Below are 26,184 nucleotides of genomic sequence, written 5' to 3' on the forward strand. Positions count from 1 at the left end.
TCCCGTCCTCCGCACTCCCAATCGGGAGTTACCTTAATGGAAGTTGTGCCTCCATCGATCCCTTCCGTCGTTTAAAAGTTTCACGTCCGAAAATAGCGCGAGCGCGCGCGGTATTTACGGCGGGCGCAGTTAACGACGCTTTGCGAGTAACGACTTGCCAGGATGAAGGAATTAAGATTTACACGAGATAATTAAGGATTAAGTAGAACCCGCCACGCGTTCGACGCATTTTCGAGGGTACGCCGGATGATACGTGCGCGGAATAAGTCGGACTTTTGGTTTGACAAATAGGCGAAACACAGTCTGGCGACGAATGCGATGGAAAAGCACAAAGGTATACGAATTCTCCATCTCATTTTGTTCTGACAAATATTTTTATAACTTTCACGATTTGCACAAATCCTAGAGTTTTCAAAAATTTGTCTACAAATCCTGCAGCTTAAAAAACAAAATAGCATTTCTCTCTTACAGCAGATTCAGGCTCGAATCGTTGATTGTTAATCATTACGTTCGTAAATAATCAAACGGTTACAGTGTTTAAGTAACAGTTATTACAGTGTAAATATAAAAATAAGGAGGAGTAAGGAGAATTTTGTATGTATGTGTGTACCTCATCTATTACGCTCGCGCGTACGAACCCTCACACACGTTTTCCAAAGTGCGGAAGCAAAGGGTTGAAGGAGGAAGGCCGGGCTACGATCGATCATGCATTATAGACTGGAAGCTGACACCTGGTGATAGATCGTGGTAATTAAATAACTCGTTGCGATCAGGCCGGGCTCGAGATTCGGCCGAAGGTAGGAAGAAGAGGGCGGGGGATTGGCGGCGGTAGGGTCTACTACCAGCATGTGCGCGTCGTCCCTGGACGGGATGTAATTGACAAGGCAATTGATAATCGCCGTCGGGTTGACAGTATCTCCGAGAATTAGCGTTACGCGAGCGTCAGGGCTCTCCCCCAAATTGGCGCCCAAATTACCAAGACGGCCGAGGATGCAGAATTTCGCCAGGGATCTCACGACTCGCTAAGGTTGTTGCAACCTTGTTGCAAAATAGATTTCCTGTGTCGACGCATCTAGTGTACACAATGTTATAAATGATCTCGCTAATTGAGAAAATATTTAGTTGTTTATCGCAAAAGATTATTTAATATTTGATATGTTCCAGGTTACATAAAGATTATCACGATAAATTAATAACAAAACAGGAATAAATATTTTGTAACAATATTTAAGTAGATAAGGATTACAGACGATAGAAAGAAATTACATAACAACAAATTCGTAAAGTTTAATAATTTTATGTAAGATGTAATTCGTGCCTTTATATGGGAAGCCTAACGTATTATTCATTCGAGGCGAATGGTCAGTCGACCTTATCAGAAAATCGAGAGCCGAGGCCGGCAAGGTGGCTACGACCTAATTAATAATCGCGACTGGGCTCCACTCGACCTCGGGGCGACTCGACTCGCGGTCCAGCGGCGTTTAATTATTTCGACGTGAAATATGTATAGCGGGTGGTCTGCAGAAAGCGGGAGGGGGTTGGTCGAAACTGCGAAGCGACTGGGTAACCTTATTCGCCATTGTCGGGCCGAGGAACAGCCGGAGCGGGTAGGGTCTCGCTCGCGCCGGGGCGGGGGTGGAAGCAGGACACGGGACCGGCTCGGCCGGCAAAAAAACACTGCCTTCTGTTTAATTTCATTTTTAACTTGAGGCTATATTTAATTAAGAAATATCACGACTGTGAGTGTATATAGAAGGGAGGGGGAGGAGGGTGATGGACAAACGGGGTTAACCGGCAATCCGCCGGCTCGTCACGACGCGGAAGAACGACAGGAACGGTTGCAGCGCAGGCTGAGTGTAAATTAAAAAAAGCCACGGCCAATTTGCGCGGGACAATCTCGCGCTTCGAAGGAGACGAGGAGGGAAAAGGCGAGCGCGCCGCAGGGGTGAGGAGCAGCCCAGCTGGTGGAAGAAAGTTGTGATGTGCAAGAGGGTAGGCTCCCACCTTTGGCGCGCCCCGGCGAACATAGCGAGAATCGCGTTGATTCACGTGCGCATTATCGGACTAATTCGTATGTAACTTTAATTCGGTTCTTATCATTTCTCGAGGCGGGCTCGCGGAGTAACTCGTACGTTCGCGAAATGGTTTTTCGTCGGCACGAAACGCTCCAACAGATTTTCTTATGTGCTGGTGATGCATCGATGATAAAAAAGAAAACCGCTATTAGATATTTTTCGATATTTCAAATGTAAAAAAAATAATTTCGTTTAAAACTTTTGATGTAACTGTCATCAAAAGTACATGATACCATGAACAAGCATTCTTCTGTATAATTCAAAAATTACATCCGCCATTTAACAATTACAAGTGCGCTTTGTCCACCGGAGCGTAAACCACCGAAAATACACTTTTCCTTCGACGATGCGCCAAACTCGTCTCGAGTTCCACCCTTTTTTACGCAAGACTGCGCGGATTTGAACGTAACCCCGAAGTGGCCTCGAGAACGAGGGCTGATTGTGTGTTTATTCACGTACAACGGCTAAGTATATTTTTGGCTCTTCTGATGTCTCGCGAATCATCCGAAATTGTTGGGTAATAGTGGCTTTCGTCGTTCCGACAGTCGAGAGCGGACCAACAACATCAGAGTTGTAATTTGTGTTCGGTGACGCGAGAGCAGCATCGCGTTGGCTTTGACTCGACCGAGTAATTTTGCCTATTAGCTTTACGTCCTAATTACCGATATACCATTGTGTCGTGAATGCTGCCAAGGAATCGCCTCGAGTTATCGACGAGAATAGACATTTACTTATGTAAGGACGAACGATGCGATGAAAAGGTACTTCTCTGCTTTAGTAAAACTCAAATGAATTTACATTGTTAATCCTTTACTTTAAGCTAACACTTTACATTTTTCTGCTTTCGTTTAGTATTCAATATCGCGTACCGTTGAAAGCAAATGTCGTTTATTACGTCTCGATGAGCATGGAAGACGCCAGTAACGCACGATCATTCCGCCCGCAGTCGCAGCGGTGCAACGAAACAAACCGCGCGACGTTATTACGTTTCGCGCTCTCGCATCGACTAAATCTTAATTATTTGCAATTTTACGGACGGCGGAACGTAATTATAATGCGAGCAAAGGACCACATCGCCGTAGGGTCGCGTGGTTGGTGCCGCAGTTACCTACCCCCTGACCTCCATCCGCCCGCCGGCCACCCTTTTCCCTTCTCGCGCTCATGGCCTTCTCGGTGTGCGTTTCCGTCCTTCTCTCTCGTCTCCCCTGTGTTTCCCCCTCGCTCTTCTACCCCTTGCGCTTGCTCAATCTCTCTCTTTCTCTTTCCTCAACGACCCTCCTCAAAACCGACGGCGTACTCGCCGTGAGCATTTCATCAGAAGCGCCGTTGAGTTCCACAGACCACTTAACTCATAAATGAGGGATTATTTCATCGTGTAATCGCGTATGGGCCAAAAAGCATTACAATTAACGCTAACCAACTGCGCGGCGACGCCGTGCACCCGCGGCACCGCGACGTCAAATGGAAACACGCCGCCGAGTTGCCGCGGTACCACTGCCGTGCCCGCGCGCGCACGGCACGTTGCCTTCGGATATTATTTCGAATTTATTGCGACGAAAGCTTCGGTTACGACGCCCGTGGAGCGCCCAGAAGTTTGAAGACGAAGCTTCGTTTATGCGATTAGAGGGAGCAATGCGGGTTTCGCGACTATTGTCGACGCGTGTAACGTGCTCCTCGCGTTCAGCAGCTCCCGATCTTTCGCGCGTGAATTTCATAAATCCAGCGTTGTATATAATATTTAATTTTTTTATCGATAATTTGAGGATTGCATGAATTATCCTGAGCTATTCCCAAAAGTTCCAATGCTTATTAAGAATTCATTAATTTAAAATATTCTCACTTCTTCATGATATTTTTAAAGAAATTTCTTACGGCGATGATGAATGATGAACATATGTGGACCGAATTCTGCTGTCGGGAAAGTGTTCGCGCACAGTCCACCATAATGCAATCATCGCGATTCGGTTTCTCCGGAGAGTGGCTCAACGTAAGGTCGACTAAGCGCTAAGCGAGGTAAATCGGGCGATCTAAATCAATCGCACGGCCGCTTAGGCGCGTTTCCAGTGTGAGATGGCAGGAAGACGCGAGATTTATCGCTCCTCGCGGCTCTTTGACGGCGGAAGCGGCGAGCCGACGATTCCAACCGCCTCCTTTCGCATGTGATCGATCCGCTCTTTTCCACCCTCGGAGCAATAATCCCGGACTGGAGTTAATATATATCGCGAGGCGGAAGGGGGAGAGGCAAGTCAGGAAGGGAGCAAGGAGGACCATGGCGGGGAGGGGGGGGGGACAGAGCAGAGGAAGAAAGAGCCACGCCAATACATCACTCCGTCGGCCGTTCGGTGCGGCAGACCCGCCAAAATAGCAATTACCCCCGCGGAATCAAATGAAATAAAATTGCATTATCTGGCATGCCATGGCGCGATCAATCATACACCCTTTAGTCGGCAGCCCTCGCCGAGTCGGGCACCTTCTGCCCTCCCCCGTCGCCGCCGCCGCCTTCGTCGCCCCTTCGTCGGCCCACCAGTCAGTCGTTCTTTCGGAATACCTGTCTATACTCATGCATGTACGTGTTATGTACACGTGTATGCTGCAGATCTCGCGGGCGTGTCCGGGGGGTCCGAAGAAAGTGCCCCGACGAAGACGAAGAGGATTCCATTTGGCGTGACTTGCGCGATCGGTCACCGGCTGACGCGAAGAAAAGTCGTCGTCTCTTTCTCTCTCCCTCTCTCGAAAACCCTTCCATGAAAAGCGGTAGCTTGCGAAGCTGAGAGACGCCGAGATTAATTGCGTGGTGCGTATTGACGCACTTGTCAAGCTGCCCGCTATCCTCTAGACACAACTTCAAAGTTTATTTATATTATACAATGTTGCATATCTTTTAATGAAATAAATTTCAGATACGCAAAGAGTTAAATACTTGAGGATGTATACTCCCTGCAGCATTGACTGTTAACGATAATGATAATAAAATAATATGAATTCTGAGATATTAATTTATATCGTCGTGTGTCTCATTCGTTATTGGTGGCAAAGTTGAAACTTGATGAAACCTCCCCGTCCCTTTTTCTTCCCGTTCCTCTTCCTCCTCTAGGAACGCTCCGAAAGGTACGCGGAGGCGTATACAACCAAGGCTTTTATATGCCGCGCAACGCGATAAGTTGGTACCGCCTCGGAGCAGTGGCATGATTATTACTATTGCTATTATTGTTGCGGTTACATCGACCGCGATCACTCAAACTCGTTAAAACTTTCGGCATTAGTACCGACTTCGGCCTGCATTCCACCCTCCTTCGTGCACTTTCCACCCACGACTGCCTTTGCCTACCTTACTCAGGTAGCACCCTCGTCGCATCACTCACTCACACACATACACACATACGCGCGCGCGCGCGCGTAGCGTCACTCGACGAGAACTTCTTTGCGATCCCAATGAAATTAATAGTACAATTAGATCGTGTAATTTTGCACACAAAAATGCAGCATTCTCGTGAAAGTACGACATGTAGTAATTAAAACTAGTAATTTTATATGAAAGGATGACATTGCAAATGATTCAAACGAACGTGTGATAAAAATATATCTTTACAAAACAGATTCGAGAGAAATCATTATTCAGCTAAAGTAGTTCTCTTGACTTATTCTTATATAGAGACGAAAGTAAACTTGCGCTCCGATCGGTGAACTCACGAACTCGCGTCATCGTATCACTCAATCGTCGCGTTTTCCCCAGAAATTCCAGTTGGGATTCAGTGCCACTCGTAATTCCAGGCTGCGGCACAGATATATTGGACGTATGTTCAATTCTTTTCCGCTTCTTCTCGAAAAACGGTGCTCGTAAACACCATGAAGGCCGCCGTAGCGGCATGAAGTATGAGCTTGGCGTGCGGACGTTAGAAAGTATCTAGGAATACGGAATTAATCGCCTCTTTCTGTTCCATCCAGCGCGCTCGTACATGCATAATACGCACACGGTGTTACCATCGTGGAGATACCCGCAGGTGGAGTGGAAGCCACCACATCACGGAGAAAGGAACGGCGATATAAAAATAGATATGAGAGCCGGAGCGAGAGGGAGCGAAAAAAGTGGGTGGTCGGGGGCGGCAGCGGGCAAAAAGGCGGAAAGTGCACAGACGAAAGATAGACGAAGACAGAGGCAGGACCATGACGGGACGGGACAGTGAAAGGGGGACGGCGAGTGGCAAAAGGGAGAAGGCGCGGAATGTATGGAGATTCGGAGTCATGCGATTCAACTATAAAACTCGGCGAGTTTTGCAGCTGGCGAGGCGTCGTACCCCTCACCCCCGTTCCTTCCCGCCCGCCCCTCCCAGGCACCGCTGTGCGCCGTACTCACCCCCTTTCCTTTCCGCCGTTCCGCGGTTATTTACGGTTTGATTCGCCTTATCTTCCCGAGCACCTCCATCCCCGTCCTTTCTCCCGTGTTCCACGCCTCGGCGCCCCGTACCCCGAAAACTACCCCCCTCTGGTAAAAGATAGTCGAATCGCGCGGCTAACGGATCCTCGCATCACACTTGTTGTTAGTGGTAGCCGTTTCCGGCTACGGTGGGCTCGATATTTTACTGAACCGACCCGCGAACACCCGCTGAAGCCTTTCTTCCTTCTCGTCGTGCGAAATTGGAAATTTGTGAATTTTCAGTAATTTTTTATTTTTCTTTTAATAACGTTTGAGAAAACTTTCTCATTACTTTCTCATTTAAGTTATTAAATGGCAAAATAAAATGTGATTATACAAAAAAATTGTTCAACTTTTTTTATTATTAAATTATTAATTAGTTTTTAATTATCTTTCCTATCGTTAATATACCTATTAGAGATATAGAAAAAGAGAGAATAATCTTGATGCTCGTCATCGGTAACTTAAACGTACAATTTTACAGTTCGTTGAGGCTCAAACAACGAATGCAAATTCCAAGCCAATTAACGAAGGCTTTTCGTCGATTTAGAATCGAAACACCGCAGTAATTCGCCAAGCCGTTCATATTCCGAGCCGTACACTGGATTACATCTCCAAAGCAAATACTTGCGCCTCGTTAAGGTAACAATATTCAAACAGAATCTACCTTAACTGTTGCGCAGCTTGTTTTGGTTTGGCCCTTCGACTTATCCGTTCTGCATTATTCTCCTCATGGCTAGCGAGGCAACGGGGATATCGAGAGTTACTCGACTCCTCGTCGCATTAATTCTTCAGTGAGAGATTAAATATTCAAGTCAGAGGTAAGGACGCGGTAAGATGTGCACTGAAATTAAATAACTTAGTTAACGTCCCGCCAGAAATGCAATTTCTTATTTCAGTTTATTGCAACCGGCGCGGCGCACCGTACCTCGCAACGGTCGATTTGCATTTTGCGCAACAAATTTCACATCTAACGCTAAACTTTTGCTTACGACCGCATTAAGCGCGACACAGGGTCATGTCAAGATCTGTTCGTGCAGCTTGCAAACTCGCGCGATTGAATCCGAGAAATCGATAGAATTTTATCAAATTCATCTGGATTAAGATGTTGAGAGGATATCAAAGTGATCAAAGTTCTTGCGTTTCAAAGTCCGAACTCGACGAAATTAACGGTCGAAATCGCATGTTTGTATGTTTGTCTGTTGACTTCGGTCATTGTTCGTCTTATTCGATTCGGTCCAGCCATAAAATTGAGTTCCAGGCGTACAATCCCGCTTGCCGGTGAGCGTCAACGTGCGAATGGACGAGCGATGTGTATGCATTCAATTACACCGAGCACATACGGATATATCCGCGCTGAGGGCAGGACCCGCGGCGTCTTAGGAATTCTGCCAAGCATTGAGCTTACAAGCGGACACGGTCGTCTCTCTGTGACGGTCTCCTACTCGTCTGTTTATCGTCTATTCCGACATTTGGACAAGCGGGTCTGTCTCTCTCTCCCTCCGGCTCAACCGCGAGCACCGAGAATCGTCGTCGTCGTCGTCGTCGTCGTCGTCCGGCGATCTCAAAGCTCCTTAGTGCCGTTTCTCGGCCGGTGTCCTCCTACGACCGGCGAAATACTCCTTGAGGATCAAGGGAAGGAAGGTTGACGTTTCAATGGACCGGACAAATCACACGGACCATCTATCCGGCCATGCGTATTTTGATTAGCTTGTCGGCGAGTGCGCTTTGATTTTATCCCGACGTATTATCCTGACGTGACACACGGCGTCGCATGTACTCCATGCGTGAGTGAATGCTCGGATATCATTGCACTAAATAATTAGCTCCACGTTGCAAGACGCCGTTGACGAGCTCTGTTAGAACGTCGGATCTCCCGTCCTCTTCTGCGAAGAAATGAGAGCAGTTTCGAGCGATCACCGGTCCAAGTCCGATTAATGGAAAATCATCGCGATTAAGACTCGCTAATTTATCTGGACGATACATCAAAGTGGTCGTTACGCAATCCCGTTCGCCCGTTGACTCGTTATAAGACCGCCCACCCTTATCCCGCTCAAGATTCACGGCTTATCAATATTCGGGATCGTCTGGCAGTCTAAGAACAAGATTTTCATGGGACTCGGTGGAACGGCGAACGTCGAGCTTTGGTCGTCGCGTCGAAGACAGGGAGAAGAGAAGAGAGACCGAGACAGAATATGATTGAGGTAGAGAGAGAAGGAGAGAGGCACAGAAATCTACAAGGAGAGCAAGGGAAAGAGAGACGGAGAGATGGAGAGCTGCCGGGTACAAATGCTTTCGCTATCAGTTGGGTCTGGCAGCGAATCCTGCCTATCCATCCATACCACAATGCGGAGATATTAATTATGAGATATTACGATAAGACCCGAACAATACGCCCGTATTGAATGAACGATCCTCCTTGCACGCGCAAGGAGGAACGTGTGTCTTACGACTCCGCGCATTGGTGGCTGCGAATCTGCGCCTAACGCACCTACCGATATACGCGCGCGTATTACGCTCGCGCGCACGCATGTGACTGACGAGTTTCGACGTAAGTGCACGCTAAGACGCCTGTTTACCGATTTCATAACATCGCCTGAATCAGACGTTGCTCTCCTGCATTGTTCCGCCGACAGACTTCTCTCACTGTCGACGGCTGTACCTCGCCCTCTCACCCCCATCGTGCTCTCATGATTGTCGCTGTGCTCGATACGTCATCCTCGCGATAACGCTATATCGGAAGTTCGCCCGCGTAACCCGTCATAAGCGGCAGAATTGCGGAAATGCAACGTTGTTATGTGTCAAATAGGATCAATATCTTAGATTTTACTCATTTCGAGTCCTCATTTCTTGAATAAAACAGCAATAAACAAATTTATGGAGCTTCGTTCAACTTTGCTGGCTTCTGGTAGCGTATATGACGTAAATGCTTTCATTCTCGAAAATATTTATTATCTTGATTCTCTTGATTATATTTCATTACTTCCGCCATCGATGACGTTATACGCTACGATTGTATTAGGGCATAAGCTCGCTTAAGGGCTAGGGCACATGTCGTTCACGATTCGGCAGCCTAGTCAGTGTCCTAACGTCGCACGCCGTCTTCAAAGGCAAGTTCGAGGCTTACCTTTACGATAGGCGGATACTTGCCGCGGAAACGACGAAGCGGATCGATGAGCTCGCTCGTGATAAAGGGTTCGTGATTACGGGGAAAGGGCAGGCGTTCGGGATGAGGGCCGCACTTCGGGTATCTTTTACGAGCTCTCGTACCGCGGATTTACGAGTTATCGCGCGGCTCGAAACACCCGCGATCATCCGTGCGACGGCTCTTTAAGACGCGAGACCTCGATACGATGGTGTTCGCGGTGTCTTGCGAAGGACTCCAAGCTCCGGATCAAATACTCCTTCCACCTATAAATCAACGATCCGTGATCGTTGTGCATCGTCGATTGCACATATTTTTTATCATTCATGTTACGATCTCAAGCGCACGAATTAATTCACTGATTAATCCAAAGAAATAAATAATACTGTGACGAGAAAGAGATAAATATATCCAAGATGAAAGCTTGATCTCGCGCGATAGTACGCGCGAGTCGGATATCGCTCGATGTTGCTCGCTGCCGTGTCCATCGAACTATTCGAACTTGCGAGAGTGCTTTCAGGAGACATCGCCTTGCGGAATATGACTCTGGAGTACAAATCGTGATGGGATGGTTGGGTAAGGGAATGTGGAGGGAGGGGGCGGGAGGCAAGGCATGACGAGCAGCCGGTTTCCCTCAAGATGGCGTCGCTCGCGAAACTTTATTAGATATTTTCTTCAATAGGATAGAAATGCAAATAACAGTTGTCAAGTAACTTCCTCGGGGAGAGTGGGAGAAATAGTGCGAAGAGCGCGGGAATAGGGGGTGAGGAGGGAAGGGTAGGTGGTATGGAAGGAGCGAAGGGATGGAGAACGAACACGGGGAAGAAGATTGAGAGGAAGTGAGCGAAGGAAGACGCTGTCGGAGTACCAATATTGAGCCGTGGTAAAAGTCCAAGTCTCTCCCTTTCTCGCTCTCTCCTACCTCCTGTTCCTCCTGTCCTCCCGTTTCCCGCCCCCCTTACGCCATCCGTCGTCTTTTCCACCGCTCCCGCCGCTCCTCCGACCTTCGTTCCCTCGTCAGTGAATATTGTAGAATATTGCATTTCAAGATTTCCTCCTGGGATACAGTCAGACGCATTAACCCTTTGGCAAACGAGGAGAAATTTACGAGCGAACGGGTCTTAAGGAGTCTGCGAGAGCTACGACGACGACGGCGACGACGATGACGTCGACGACAACGACTTTCGATCCGGCAACAAACTGGTAGGTCATTCGCGTTCATTTCCTCCAGATTAACATTAACGTGCCGCCTCGAAGTAATCAATGGCCGCCCTTCGTAGACCGGCATCCGATTCAATATTATGTAAGCGTATTATCGTGAGTACGTTTTGCTGCGAATACAAATCTTACGAAGTCTCCACGCTTCCTATGGTCTCGTAAACGTTGCGAGAAATAGCGAAAATGACTTCTGTAAAATAAAAAAGACAAATTCTGCAAAATAAGGATGTAAATAAGAGTATCAAGAGAGAGTACAAAGAAATTTGTGACAATCTTGTCGCTATACTTTTATGCTGATATTACATAAGAATCATAGAAGTAGAAAGAGGAAAGTTATTCCTTACATTGTCCAGAGCATTAAATTGATTGATCGGTTAACTACTCGCAGTCACGAAGTAAAATTATTAATGCAAACCACTTTGTTGTAGGACACAGCCAGGGCTAAATGGACATCCACCAATACAATTGGCAATCCGATGATCATCGTTATTTCTGTCCCTGATTTAAGCATGCTGAGTCATGAGAGGAATGTAACCGAAAGTTCGTTGTACATAAGGCGGCCGTCCTACGTTCATTAATCCTCCAGATAGCAATGCACATCGTGAAGACTGTCGCAATAATGTGCATTGCCATGCCGCAAATAATTAACGTTAAGTTTCACATGCAAGCCCGTAAATACTGCACCACGATTGTGAGATATTTTTTTCGGAGCGTCTTTCTTGAATTATTCCGCGGCTCGATTTACAGACGATTCGCTCTCGGGAAGTATTTGTGAAATCTGCATTCTCATTCTAATTTATGTCTCTCGAAACCGGGGTAACTGAGTAAATGAAAGCAGCAGAGTCGCCGATGGGTGCAGGAATGGCGGAGGAGAGTAGGAGAGAAAGAGAGAACGGGGGTAGCTACACGAACAGAAACTCCACTCGATGCGCGTCCATATTTTTGCATCGCGCCGCCGTTATTCTCGGCCGCTGCGTTTCTCGTGGATTTTATAATTAATTATCTTAATGCATTCGATTCGCGGGAACCGTGCCACTCGTTCCCCGTTGCCTTTTCCTCGGCTTCCCTCGGTAAACCTCGCCGGACGCGACAGAATGTTTTCTCGCTTTTTCTCCGCCACAGTAAGAGTAGCATCACGTTAATGATAATTTTCATCTCGCGCAAGCACACAATTAATTATACGAAGAGCGAATATGTAACGTGACTTTTTAAGGTGACTTGCGCTCATATGATTAGCACAGCGCACTGCACCAAGAAAGAATGGCATGGATTACGGTCTAATTAATTAATTGTTTTAGCAATATCAAGCCGCCAAAAAACAAACAATGTGTCGAACAGAAAGCCATTATAATAATACGCAATAGCATTAATAACGATTTGCTGCAATTTCGGAAACTATTATCGAAGGAAAAGGTAGGATGATCATGGATTACAATCAATTAACATTTTATTACGGTCAAATATACTTTAGAGATGTTTTACAAAATTACCGTTATCGAGAAGTGTATTCTACGATCTCGAAATATCGTTTTCGTCGCGTATCGAAAGCGATCTCTACTCGAGAGAGAAAACTGCCACTTTGCATTCCTTATTGCTCTCGTGGCACTCATAATAATGGAGGAGGTCCATGCCAATAATACCGTGAGCTAAAAATACGACGCTTTACGATCGAGCGTACGTCCTCGATAATTAGGCCTCATTCGCGCGACGGTGACGTAATCTCATATGAGCGTTCGTAAGCGGATCACGAAGACCGCGTATGGATTGTTGACGCGTGCCACAATTGACACCGAGACACCGCGTATAAGAATACTCCGGGCGATCATATCGGGTCAATTGGACCCAGTGACTAATCGTCGTAAGTCAGTGACACTTTTAACAGCTTTACGATTCACCTACGCCGTCGACGTAGCGCAAAGCCTCAATTGTTTCCACAAAATCTGTTGCATGATATTAATGAATAAACTGATCTGACGAAATTAGCATTAAAATTTCACTGTATAATGATGAATATACCAACCGATACTTTAATAAAAGCAAAATTTGAAGTTATAAACTTTTCTGGTAATTTATTGTGATGTAACAAGATGGTACCAAGCAAGACGTCAAGTACCGTATTTAAGTAATGCTTAAATATGGAACGAGAGTTGATTCTACCCCAAAGAAGCGATCCTACACGAGAAGATCCCACTCCAGACTCGCGGATTAAAGGATCCGTGTTGTATCTCGCTCCGGGGTCGCGCTAATAAAATATTGATTATGGTTTCATTACAAATATGCAGTTGCGCGACAATAACGACAGGGTGGCGTGTAGGTGGGCAGGACGGGCAGAATGACGCGAGGGACGGAGGGGAGAAGAGTGTAGGGGGAGGGGAAATGATGCGGTGCCTTTGTAGGAAGTTTGAAAACTCGACGAGTGGATTAATATCGCGGAGTTCCCGTTACTCGTTGTTGATTTTGTCTGTCTCCGCCCGACTACCCTCGCGAGGCGGCACTCTCCCCCTTGCCTGCACCTCGATTCCCTCCGGTAACCACCCCGCACTTCTCTCTCGCACGTCCGCGAACCGCTCCAAAGAGGGAGACACAGAAAGAGAAAGAGAGAACCGCCACTACCCTCTCGCCCCCTGAATCCGTCCGCCCGCCCGCTCTCCTCGCGAGAAGCTCAAATGTCTCTAATGAACCGGCTTGTGTGCTTATATCCGCGGCTCCTCTAACCGCTTTATACCGGGCGTTCGTTCGCGAGATATACGGAAAGTAAATAATGCGGTGTAAATAAAAACACGGAACGAAGCATAAAACGGAGAGTGCGGCCGGCTCTCTCTCTCTCTCTCTCTTTCTCTCTCTCTCTCCCCCTCTCCCTCTCTTCCTCTCTCCTCCTCGTCCGTCGTGCGATTCGATCCCTCGAGGTGGATGGCTAGCGCTTTTCTCCTTTTCATCGTGAGCCGCGAAGGGTAGCTTTTGGCACCGACCGGGTGCGCCTTGCGACGTTGCCCTCAGCCGTGGCGTACGCGACGTGAAAAATTCAACGTTGTCGCTAACGAATCGGACAAGATGAAAACGCGAAGGTACACCTCACCGTATTTCGCACGCTGTTGAAGCATGCGTGGATTGCGATAAAAACGCAGCGATAATTTCGCACGATAATCGAGTTACATTTAGTAATACTAGCAAATAGTGTCATAGATCATGGAAAGATCAAGTTCTTATTTTTCGTTATTTAATATTACTTCCTCGCATTATTCGTAATATAATATTTAAATTCTTCATTCTTTTTTCTGTGAAGTGAAATTCATTGAGGAGGAGAGATATTTCTTTCGGCTGCTAGTTTATAGGTGTCGTTTCGGCGGTTATTAGTCGGATATGAAATTCGAAGGGAGAAATCGAAAAAGAAATAGCCGTCAAAAAAACCGGGCGATCATCGTGCATTAAATATGTATTTCAATACAGGCAACGCCGATATACATATTGCCTGATCTCGACACGGCTGTGAAATTTTATGTCGCATTAAGCCGCCATAAAGCCACCAATATGTCCTCCTGCCCCGTGCACGGGCACGAACATAAAAATCGTCGAACGTATTAACACCCCGCGTTTCTCGAGCGATCGGTGCTAGCGTTCACCGAACATGGATTTAATAAAGTTTCAGCGAGGAGCGATTTATCTTCCCGATCATCTGTCGCATTAATGTATTTCCCGCTTCGCCGGATGACTTTGATCATTAAATACTCTGTAAATATCAAGGATCCAAATGATCTCTCGTTTTCATCCGCGAATATTTATTTGTGCAAACCTTATAATAATTATTAATGTTTCGTCACGCGAAAATACAAAAAGTGATGAATTTAATCGTTCGATACTCAAAGATTTTTTCTAGTGTATTTCTCGTGCTGTAAAAGATGTATCATATACATTCCAAATAATAATAATGAGTAAGAAATTAACATTATATTTGATACAAAATGATTAGATATTTAGATTTATTAGATATTCGCATTCTTTTACGTGCAAGTTACGTGGGAATGTCGCGATATGCATTCGATGCTTGGGTGTTCGTGATTTGCAAGCTCGAATCCGTTCTTGGAACATTTAATGGGGACGGCCGAGGGAGTGCCGATGCGGCTCACAAAACAGCAAACTAATAAATAGAAACTAACGTTGCTTTGTCTCAATCGAGACGGGACTCGCCTCGGTCCGTTGCCGCCGTTGTTTCCAATTTACGCTCGAAGTACCTCTCAATCCTATCAGAAGAAGTAGAGGCAGAAGAAACGTAGGGAACGGACCGGCGCCGAGGTAAGACTCCTACTGCTGGAGTCTTACGCACAGAAAAGTCACCCAGCTCCATCCCCCGTTTTAATTAAAGCAATAAGACCTAGTTACCCACCGGAAAGGAGAAAAGATAGAGAAAGAGCGAGAGATAGAGAGAAAGAAGTGAGTACAAAACTATTTATTTCTAATTATCTTCGATTCCATAAGCCCGGAAATTCCGACGATCCAGATCTCGTCCCATCTACCCCGCTCCCCGGTCCACCATCGGATCCACCTGCCTGCCTGGTCTCGGCCGTAATCGAATAATTAAGCCGTTGATTGGAGCTTTATTACCCAATCCGCGAAGTGAGTTTTTATTGGCCCTTCCGAGCTTGCCGCTGAGTATTTAAACAGGCCTGATTGCTCTCTTCCGATTGGAGGGAAATCACCCGCGAGATTGGACGGTGCATAATGTATCTGTCTCGACCGGCCGATCAAATTTTTCTCGTATTTTCATCGGAGATTCCGATAGGGAAAGATTTCCCGCCTGTTCTCTGATTTCCTTCAGTTTCAGCAGACTGTGACGATAAATCTTTAATTTTCCTCAGCTGGATCATCTCCGAATACACACATTTTGAAAGAATATTATAATTAGAGTCACATATCCAGTGCATTATTTACTGTAAATCGCGATATCAAAATTTCGTCGACGATCGATTTCCACAGCTAAATCGTTATAAAGATAAGATGCTCTACTTCTGTACAAAAAATTCCATACTCGACTTCACATTTCCGTTTCTGCAATTTGGATTCTTCGCGCGAAGCGAAATTCAAAATCGTTTCGCGGGAGATCGTGGAATTAAATACGTCAGCGGCGCGTCTCGTTCTCGCTCCCCCGCGGTGTAGGGAATATCAAAATGCGTTTTCAATAATTGTGCGATTTACCGGAAGACACTACAGCAGAACGTTGTACGCGCCGTAGAAAAGGGGACAGCACGGAGGGTGGTCCTGATGTCGCCATTGATTTTGCAATGTAAAACATTTCAGTGCTCCTAACGGGTTGGCGGGGTTCGCGGCCGGGGAGGGACGCAAGAGAAGGGTGGAGATCGCGGCGCGTGCTTTCCTCCGCCGGCAACGAAAAGATATTGATGGTTACGGGGATTTGATGGCATATTGCTCGACGCCCGGTACTGCCGATACCGCCGAGCAGATCGCTTTGTGATGTCTTCGGTGATACTTCCCGTTGCGACGCCGAACGCGCAGGGACGCAACCCCGTGTATTAGGAGCGAGGGTACCCAAGACGATTCCGCAGCGATACGTCACTGTCAGTAACATGTCAGCTACTGTGGCACTGCGCTCTAAAACGACAGAATCGAGCGGAATGGATACCGCAATTTTTTTGTCTGATGTACTGATGTTAAAAAATGGAATAGTACTCGCGGCGCGCGAGATAGACGTTGACTTCAATGTCGCGATTTAAAACAGTTTGAGACGTGAAAAATGTGACAGCCGGATTCAGATGAAATTCTTCAATGATACTTCGTAGTCATATGTAACGCGCTGTTTCTTTTAAAGCATCCGGAGGAAAAAGGGGAAGCGACATCGCTCTCTTGTCCTTTATTCGGAAACGGTAAAGATCACCTTGGCGTTCACTGCGGACAAGCAAGAGAAAGATGCCGGTTTATAAAGACGGTCCGGAAGAGCCGGCGATCCAAACGAATCGCTCGTCCGTATCCGGTCGGTGACATTTCATTCTCGGGGGCGGGCAAGAGGGCATTGTCTCGCTTCCCTATCAGATTCTCTCATTTCGCTGCCTTGACTCGACCCTCGAGAGAGCGTACGATTACTTTCTTTTTGTTTTCATTTAATTACAGATGTCAAGGGGTTGTACCCGCTCCTACTTCTCTCTCTCTCTCTCTCTCTCTTTCACCCCCGCCGCTCTCTCGTCCACCCCGGGGACCGGCCACCCACTTTTTCCCCTTTCTCGACGTGCCTCTATTATTCCTTTATTTATTCCAATTATCTGCACGACGTGAATTTGACATTGCCTTTAATTTCCCTGCCCTCGCGCTCTTTCCACGGCTACTCCGCCGCTCGTCGACGACTTCGCGCGCGCCGCGGCGGCTGCTAAAAGCGAGAGCCGCCGCTACCGGGGCGCGCCAAGACGTTTGACGCGAGTTTAGCGGGTAATTTGTGCTCCCGGGGCAAAAACTCTCGACTCAATTATACCGCAATTCTTTGATATTAGGGCTGGGTTTTTATTAAATCTCGTGTTATTAATTCACCGATTTTTTGTACACCCAGCCAAAACGCCGTAATTGCGCGTCCACGTTAATTGTTGTGAATTCGTTCTCCGGCAGAAAGAGAATTGCTCGTAACGCTGTGAAGTTCGACTGCATGCGTTCGCTTTTTCTCCAAGTCAAATGTGTGCACCAAGTTGTAGTAGATAGGAATCATATCAAAAAACGGATCTCAAAACATTTAGATTTTAATGTAATGTTTCTACATTATATTATACAATGTAGAAATTACATTACTTATACTTCTTTTTTATTTATACATTCTTTTAAGCTAATTGATATTGTTTACAATAATATAGTAATTTAGGCATCAAAGTAATTCAAAGTATCATACACTCTTTTTGCCGTCAGCAACTTGTATTGCGCGTATACATCGCATTGTAATCGATGGCTGACAATAGGCCTGACTTTTTGGAACGGATCACCCTACGGATTATTTACGGAGCTCTCGCCCCGGATGTATCGGCGGTCCCCATTTGCGAAATTGCCCGGCCGCATTCGAATTTTTTCGGGGTTACCGTCGAGCGATCTCGGAGTGGAGTGGGGTTCCCAGGTTTCAGGCCGCTAACATCTTTTATTGTCAGACCGCATATTCGGCGTTTTCGCGTTCTCCCCGTCGACAATGATATGCACGCTTGCCATTACAGGGGAAAAAGGGAGAACAGAGAGAGAGATAGAGAAAGAGACAGAGAGTCAAGCCGGTATAAAACAGAGACGGATAGACGAGAGAGTGCCATGCCGCGGGCGGTGCGACGACAGAGCAGAAAGAGCGCAAAAAAGACCTCCATTTAGGGATATTGAAAATATTGATTTGTTTTAAGTAATGGAGATATGAATCGCGCTCTCGTAATTGCCCTCCCCGCTTGCCGACGCCGTTGTTGCTCGCTGATGACGCCTATACGATTGTCTTGTAAATTGAACCTTCTGTCGCCGATAATATCTATTAATTAAATTATTCGGCGCGATCCGAATCAGGCGACTCCCTTATTCCGATCATACGATACGGCTTTGTAAACGAGCGAGAAACAAATCGAACTAAAACTTCAATTATAATTCAATTAATAATCTCGCACGGGTGACACAACAGATGAAGACTGCTTTATCAAGAATAAATAATCAGCTACGTGTACAATTCGTGAAAAAGAACAAAATCATATTAAAAGATAATTTTCCCGCTTCTTTCCCATTCGGAATTCCAGAATTCTCGGAAGACGCAAGACTGCCTCGCATTTTCCAAAAGATTAATTGATATTAATCCCGAATTCCGAGTGATCTGCTCGTATTCAGCGACGTTCTCGGCTCGCACGGTTCATTCGACGTGGACGACCTATGAAAGCACTCTCCAGAGAACTAGCGCCGGTATGGAGTAGTTTACTAAAAGAGACCAGAAAGACAACTGCGATTCTCACGATCGGTGAACCGAATACTCGCGAAACGCATCGCATTGCGCGTAAAAAAAAGCAAACGCACGCAGCCGAACGGAGCTGAGAGGGAAAAAGCGAAGAGACGAGGGAAAAAAGAAAGCTCGGATACTCGTCGTCGAGCTTTGCGTGCATATACGCGCGCCTTTTCGTTCTCACTTCGATATCAGTATTCTAAAAACACCCTTTGTCGCAGCAAGGCGAAATGGTGGTCTGCAATGCGCGCATTTCACACGCAAACGCGCTTCGCACTTGCATGCCGCGTCGATGGAAATTTAACGATAATAGAAGATCATTCGCCGCGACGTTTCGCAGTAAAACGTACGTGAAAAAGCAGTGATCTGCTTTTTTCACTTTTGTTACTGTTGCTTGTTTTACTCTTTGCTTAAAAGAGCGAAATGCTGCGAACCGAGGAACGTTATACTTTCCAGCTTTGCTAAAAAAACGCAACAACATTTGACTAATTGCATGGATATTAAAGATTACGTATGTTAGAAACTGCGTTCATCAACAGAACATAACGACGCACGAGTCCAGTGTAGTGGTGAATACTTTTATGAGTTCCGCGGGCACTCGCGCTTGGGTTCAATATCAATATTCTAAAAACGCCCTTTGTCGTGTCCTGGAAAGAATCCGCATCGCAGATAACGCGGGATGCTTTTTAGTTTCAACTACGCGGTGACTGTAATCATGCTTGGCAGCTCCCTTGCTCACGTTGCGCGCCATATGCTGCACTAAATCACTGCTGCACTTATCATTCACGTGTATGTACACCGGTATCGAAAATCTTCACAGCACTCTCATTATATAGCCGTTGTCAGTGAAAAATGTTGTAAATCCTCCGTCAAAAACAGCATTTTTAAGTTACCCGTCACATTGTCAGATTACATTGTATAATTGAATCACACGTTTATTATCATTATTTTCGACTCGCCAAATCTCATCAAGAAAAATATTTCAATATCAATATTTGGTATAATATTACGACACTGGTCACAATATTATAGTTTGACAATCATGATTTAATAATCATTATTTAAGAGGGCATATACCTTTCTCGGCTTCAAAACTTCGATTTTGACAGTCTGCCATTTTGTCGAAAATTTGAATTTTCGAAAACGGATGGGTCAAGGACTAGAAAATCTATTGACCTTTAATATCCTGTAATCCTTTTGTGTTTCAGATAATCCTGCACGGAGATATCCTTGGTACCGCAATTCCTTTTATTTTACGTAGGACATATTTCAAGGGGCTGCAGGGGGGTATGTGTTATTAAAAATAACGAATAAAAATTTTTTTATAACTACGATGGATGTACTTTATTATACAAATAACACTTACCTTAAAACATTTTTCTTTATTGTTAAAAAAAATCGCGAAATATGCCTATTTTTTGGGCCGAGAAAGGTATATGCCCCCTTAATACATCAGTATTTAATAATTATTAAACAACATTTATTCTAATAAATACCGAGTCGACCAGGTTCAATAGAGACGGTGTCTTTACATCGTGTCTTAAAATGATTGACAATATTTCCCGTGCTCTTCAACGTCACGCGAGACGATGTGATTCGAGCGATGGCAAAAAAGGATGATCCCTTTTATCGTTATCTTGCCGCTATCTAATCCCGCGTGCAGGCGGATATAATCATTTGCATAGCGATGCTGGAGACCTCGAATATGCTAAGCATCGCGCACACGCGTGTTATATATACGGATAAGCGTGTGGACGCGGTGACACGCGTTGACATTCGTCATTGTTCCAGCTTAATTACACTTTCTTTCGGTAGGGTAAAAAAATTTCACCACTGTCAAACGCGCTGCTCTCCCGTGCTTCGCCCCACACCCACGTTCGGTCCGATTCTCGCTTCTACCCCTCGGTGTTGCATCCACGCGAGCAAGCTAGGGGTGACGCTCGTGTAAACCGCGTGTACGGCCGTCCGCCGACACCTGTTTACTCCCTACGGACGACCGTGTGCACGCACGCTGAAACGGTTGGCTTACGGGGGTGACGAAATCGTCTTGTTTGAGCTGGTTACGTTGATTAAAGTGTTTTATTGTGCCAATTAATGGCTATCGTTACCTAACGCGCGACGCTCGCACGAAGACGGAACCGACTAATACGAGAGAAAAAAGTTTCTCTGACTATAACGCGCAAAGAACGAACCTACAGAGAGAGAAAGGAGAGAGTGAGAGAGAAAGGAAAGGGGAAAGAGTGAGAAAATTACATGAGAAATATTGGCGGAATGGTTTTGTTAATTTAACCCGTAAACAGTTATTTTCCTGTGCACGAGACGATGACACTTTTTTAAATCTGTAAAAGATTGTATTGTAATGGTAAAACTTTGTATTATAATTTCGTAAACGTTTATCGTGGAGAATAAATTTATTGATGCGGAGAACGCGGATTATGTGCCAATTCGTTATATAATTAAACAACTCAAACGGCAGCGGGAATATTCAGCGCCGTAAATTGTCCAAATATACTCCATTATACATTGATCAACGGACGGGGGATAATATGTTGCGAGAGAGGATAATACGTCGGAAAATGATACGAGAGAAACTCGGAGCACGATGGCGCGCAGCGCCGGTGTGCGCGTACGTACGTGTGTGTTCTTTTTCGCCTTTCGGGCGAGAGAATAATTAAAGGCACAAAAGGGAGCGTCCAACGAATTACTCGGCCGGCGAGCGCGCCGGGCGACGGCGCGATTGGACGGTCGTTCTCATTCCGAGATTCTCCTTGAACGCGAGGTCCACGTCAGACGCGAAAACGTTCAAAGGGTTTCCGCGGGGGGACGGCAGGAAAAAACTAATTAACTTTTCGGAATAATTAAGATAACGCCGTTGGAGATCCGGCCGATCGGCCGACCCTACGCCGGGTCGCGCTTCCTCTTTGCTCTTCACGGCGGAGGAACCGAGTCGAATCGGGCCGAGGGTTCTTCTGAAAATGGCGATCGGTCGATTAAATCGTTTGCATGAGAAGGGAGCGTGGGTCTTGAGCGCTCGCGGGAAAAAGAGAGGAGACTCTCCCATAAAATTACGCGAAGCAGTAGCCGATTTTATTATTAGATTAGCGCGCGTGCTCCTTCCTGCATCGCATTATTAATTATGGGAGAATATCGAATTTACTTGTGAATAAGAATCATAATGATACGGAATGCCTGAAGCGCGTAACACGAAGAGCATGAAATTAATTTACAACAATATCGTTCGTTGATCTCTTGCGCGATTCGAATGTAATGGTCCCAGGAAACAAACTCGATAAAACTGACTCGTAGCCGATTAAAGTGATGGCTAACCAGTGGATGGGATTATAGATGTTGCGTTGATCCACGAAAACGAGAATGCGAATCGGGCGCCGTTGAGTCAAGAAAGTCTGGCAAGAATTTCAATAAGAGACGCCGGCCAAGATTTGCCGACACGCAATTAGGGACATTACTATTGACCGACTCCCGATAAAGTTAAATTAAAGTGAAATCAAAGACGTCCGACTCTCCCGGCGTTCCGAGATTATTTCTTTCATCGCCGTCGAGTTAGCTGCTGCGAGACGAATTTCCGCCGCGTATCCGAAACCGAAAACGACTCGCGAATCGCACGAGCGGAGGGGGAGCAAACCTCTCGCGACAATAATGAACATCCGCGCGATTAACGAACGATTATCAACGAGGCATTTACACAATCCGCCGCCTCTCACCTCCCTTGCATCCCCCGCCCAATTATCAGCGATGGTAGACGGACCCCTGTCGTCTGCCCCCCGTCTCTCGCGCGCGCTTGCTTCAATTCCTGCCGCGTACAGCCCGCAATAAAGCCTCGCCTCTAAAAGCGAGGCAGATGCACTTTACACGAGAGAGCGGCTCTCGCGTGACACGAATAAAAGTCTTATTGCATGCCGGGAACGAGCAAGAGAAAGAAAGAGAAAGAACGAGAAAACGAAAGAGAGAAAGTGAGAGAGAGGAGGAGAGAAGGGAGAGACAAGAAAGTAGTTGAGCGCGATGACTGGGCCGACGACGATGGCGGCTGCTGCGGCCGACGACGACGTGGCGCGTACAACGCTCTCCGCTGATAATTAGCGAGCGAGCCCCGCGACGTAGGACTGATAATTCTCAACAATGGTTCATTACTGCCGTTTAAATGTGCATGACAAGTGCATTCGAGTGGCTGCCGCCCGGCGGAGGCTCGGGGTGGCTGCCTATCTGGCTATTTCCATACGTCCTTCATTGTCCTCTTTGTACGCGGCTAACTATAGATTCGCGAAGCTGACATTTTTATGGTGGAACAATGGGGTCGCGAGAGCGACCGGAGAAGAGGAAGAGGAGCGCGCGCGCGCGAGCACGTGGACTCCAGAAAGGGCCAATTCGACGCGAACCGGAGCATCGTTATTCGAGTAAATAGGCTGCCGCTGTCGTCGACGAATCCCCCGACAGCCTGCCTGCCGAACACAATTCACGATTTGTATTGTTGTACTTTATTCCCCGAGTGGTCGACGAGCGCCGAGCCGTTGCAAGCTGCGGATACCTAACGGTCGCCTATCTACCTACCACGAGGAGCTAAGTCTCCGATCTCCGCGTCACCGACGATGAAACGGGAACTGTAAGTCCTCTGAGAGGGAACGAGATTGAGATATATTTGAAGCCGCGAGTATTACCGCGCTCCGAGCTCGGAATGAGGGTTGAACAGTCTTACTACCTCGTGACATCAATATTCATCAATTTCGAATTTATGATTTTTCTTTCTTCTCACGATCTTGGGATGGCAGTAAACATAATTAGGATATAATCAGTATCATCTAAGATACATAAATAATAATGCAAACTCTTTTAAATGTATAGAATTTACACATAAATGTACAATGTATGTATTCTGATCGATAAAAGTCGGAAACCTTCCCGACATAATCTAACTGCTCGGCAAGAGATTCGTTAAATATTTATAATAAAAGATGCAAATTGTAGGGTAAAGAATACGGGTATTTAAGTGGTTCATTAACAAGAATAAAATGTAGTCGTGGACGCTATTTTTGTAGACCGTCGCGAGTCTGCAGTGCGGAGCGGATTTTTCGTTGGGGTCCTGGGAGAAATTGGTCGTGTCTTGGGAAGCGATGTCCTCTAGAATAAAATCACGGTCGTCCCGATAGAAATTACGAGGGATACTCATCCCGACGGAAAACGGCAGATATCGGAGGTGTGGAGGATAGTCCGTGAAGCATCGTCATTAACTGCCAATCACTGCCATTCACTAGCAGAGAAGACGAAGTCGGGTAGAGAAGGTAAAGAAAAAAGAAAAGTACCCTGCGCAGACGTTGAAGGGAGATTCTAATTATTTATTTACGAGGAGCGAGGAACGACGCGCAGCTTCGTCGTCGCGTTCGAATCGCATCTCGCCTCTCTTTTCAATCTTCTCAGCCCCTCCGCGTCATTCCGCCTTCGGAAAATTTGTCAACGAGGAGTGACACGTTTCTCATTTCGAGTACAGTTATTTTAATATATCAGTTACACGCGATACAACAAAATATCATTAACAATCGATGAAATAATATTTATATGCAGTATTCATAATCCCAATTGCATCGGATTATTCCACGTAATCGGGACTCTTAATTTATTCGTTGTGATCGTTCAGCTTCACGTGCAATTTTGTTTCATTTCCTCAGGAGTGTCCCACCACGATTCAAGAAAGAACTGTATCAGAAAGAAGTTGGTCGCCACGCATATTAATTGTCGGCTCTACTTCGCGCGCGACTTTCTGGCGGTGCACGTAACGCGGTTTTATCTCCGCATTGAGCGGAGAATCCCAAATTCAATTTCGCGGGGTAAAGCGTAACGACATCGCGCCTTATAAGCAGACGACCGCCGCCGACGTCGCTCTGGTATTGGTGAAGTCGCGTGGGAGCCGGTTTTTACTTCGCTAATGATTTCCGCGCTCGCACAGAGACGCTAACTTCCCCGACAAATAGGAAAATTAAAGCTGCGTCCGCGCGGACCTGCGAGCGCCCGCGCGCGTAACTCCGTCCTGCTGGGCATTTAGTTACGACTTTTTTATAATTAATACCTCGGGTGGTAAATTAAGTCGGGCGCGGCGGAAGAGTGAGGAAGAAACGTTTTGTAAAATAAATACCGACCGACGCGTACCAGCGGCGGCACCTCCCTCGGCTACGCCACTCACGGGGCAAAGAGGGGTTGGCGGCGGGAGCGATCTGACTTTTGCCCGTCTCGCTCCGCAACGGCCACCTTCTGCTTCTCCCCTTGACGAGGTCTCGGACCACCCCGCACCTGTTCGCGGAACAACGAGTAACAGCGGAGAGGTCAATTATAATGGAAGATTACGTGGCCGCGATTCCGCGTCTCGCAGTTATAAATAGGTACAAAGAGTATTAAGTCCCTCGGAAGTATTAACCTGGAGAGCCATTGGGGAAACCTCTCCGACTGCGCGGAAGCGAGGAAGACAAATAATTGAAGAGAGTTTTCGTTTCTCGGCTCGCGAGCCCCGGACGCTCGCTGTTAAAAGCGTTTCGCTGCTCGCTATTTCGCGAATCTACCGCCTCCGCATCTGCGAACACGTACGAGCTCTATCGAAAACGATCTCGATGGGTTACTAATCGGCAAAATCCGCGCGCGACTTAATTCGTCCAGCTTATATCGCGAGTACCGTGGTTGGTATTGCGATCGTGATCGTACATCATAACCAATCTTCTCATTGCGCTTAATCAGACACCCGTGATCGATCGTGACCGGGTATCCGGTTGCACGTGACGCTCCAATCGCCGAGCGTTTCGTCGATCCTCCGCGCTGTACGATCCATAGAAACGCAAAGACAGTGCGGACGTTCAAAGGTCCCATGCTGCATTTCTCCGAGCACTGACTGGCACTGCCTGTTTCTGTTTACTTGATCTTACCCAGAGGTTCTCACGTTTTACTCCGGCTGACCGTACAATTCGATATTTCAGATTATTTTTAGGTTTCTTTAATCGTGCCTGTATTGCGCAGTCTGTTGCGAATACAATATTCGGACGTGCGTCACACGTTCGTTGATACTGAAGGTGCTACTCGCGAAAATGCCAGCGACGCGATGAGAATCGCTGAAGCTTTAATGGCACTGCGGTGCATGGTCTGTATTAGTAGCAGCAGTAGCAGTCGTGCATAGTTAGGGTTTAATAGCGTATATTATTGATTATAATATCGCATGATTGGTACAATCACGTCGCATTGTACCTATCAATGCACGGCATGCAACCCGACCGTCCGACCGACGTGCATCGTCCGGAATCACCGATGCACGAAAACCCGGCACATTAAATTATTTATTAGCGGACTGTTACAACAGATTGAAATCGGCAATTATCAGGCATACATCATATCGCACCGA

The 26,184-nt window shown here is 46.6% G+C and overlaps 1 long non-coding RNA gene across 2 annotated transcripts in view; it reads right to left on the bottom strand.

Moving 5' to 3' along the window:
* LOC105276294 overlaps positions 1–26,184 on the bottom strand; it is a 380,772-nt gene that overhangs the window by 179,450 nt on the left and 175,138 nt on the right. The window lies entirely within an intron of this gene.

The sequence above is a fragment of the Ooceraea biroi genome, chromosome 9 (assembly GCF_003672135.1).
Source record: "Ooceraea biroi isolate clonal line C1 chromosome 9, Obir_v5.4, whole genome shotgun sequence".
Taxonomy (NCBI): domain Eukaryota; kingdom Metazoa; phylum Arthropoda; class Insecta; order Hymenoptera; family Formicidae; genus Ooceraea; species Ooceraea biroi.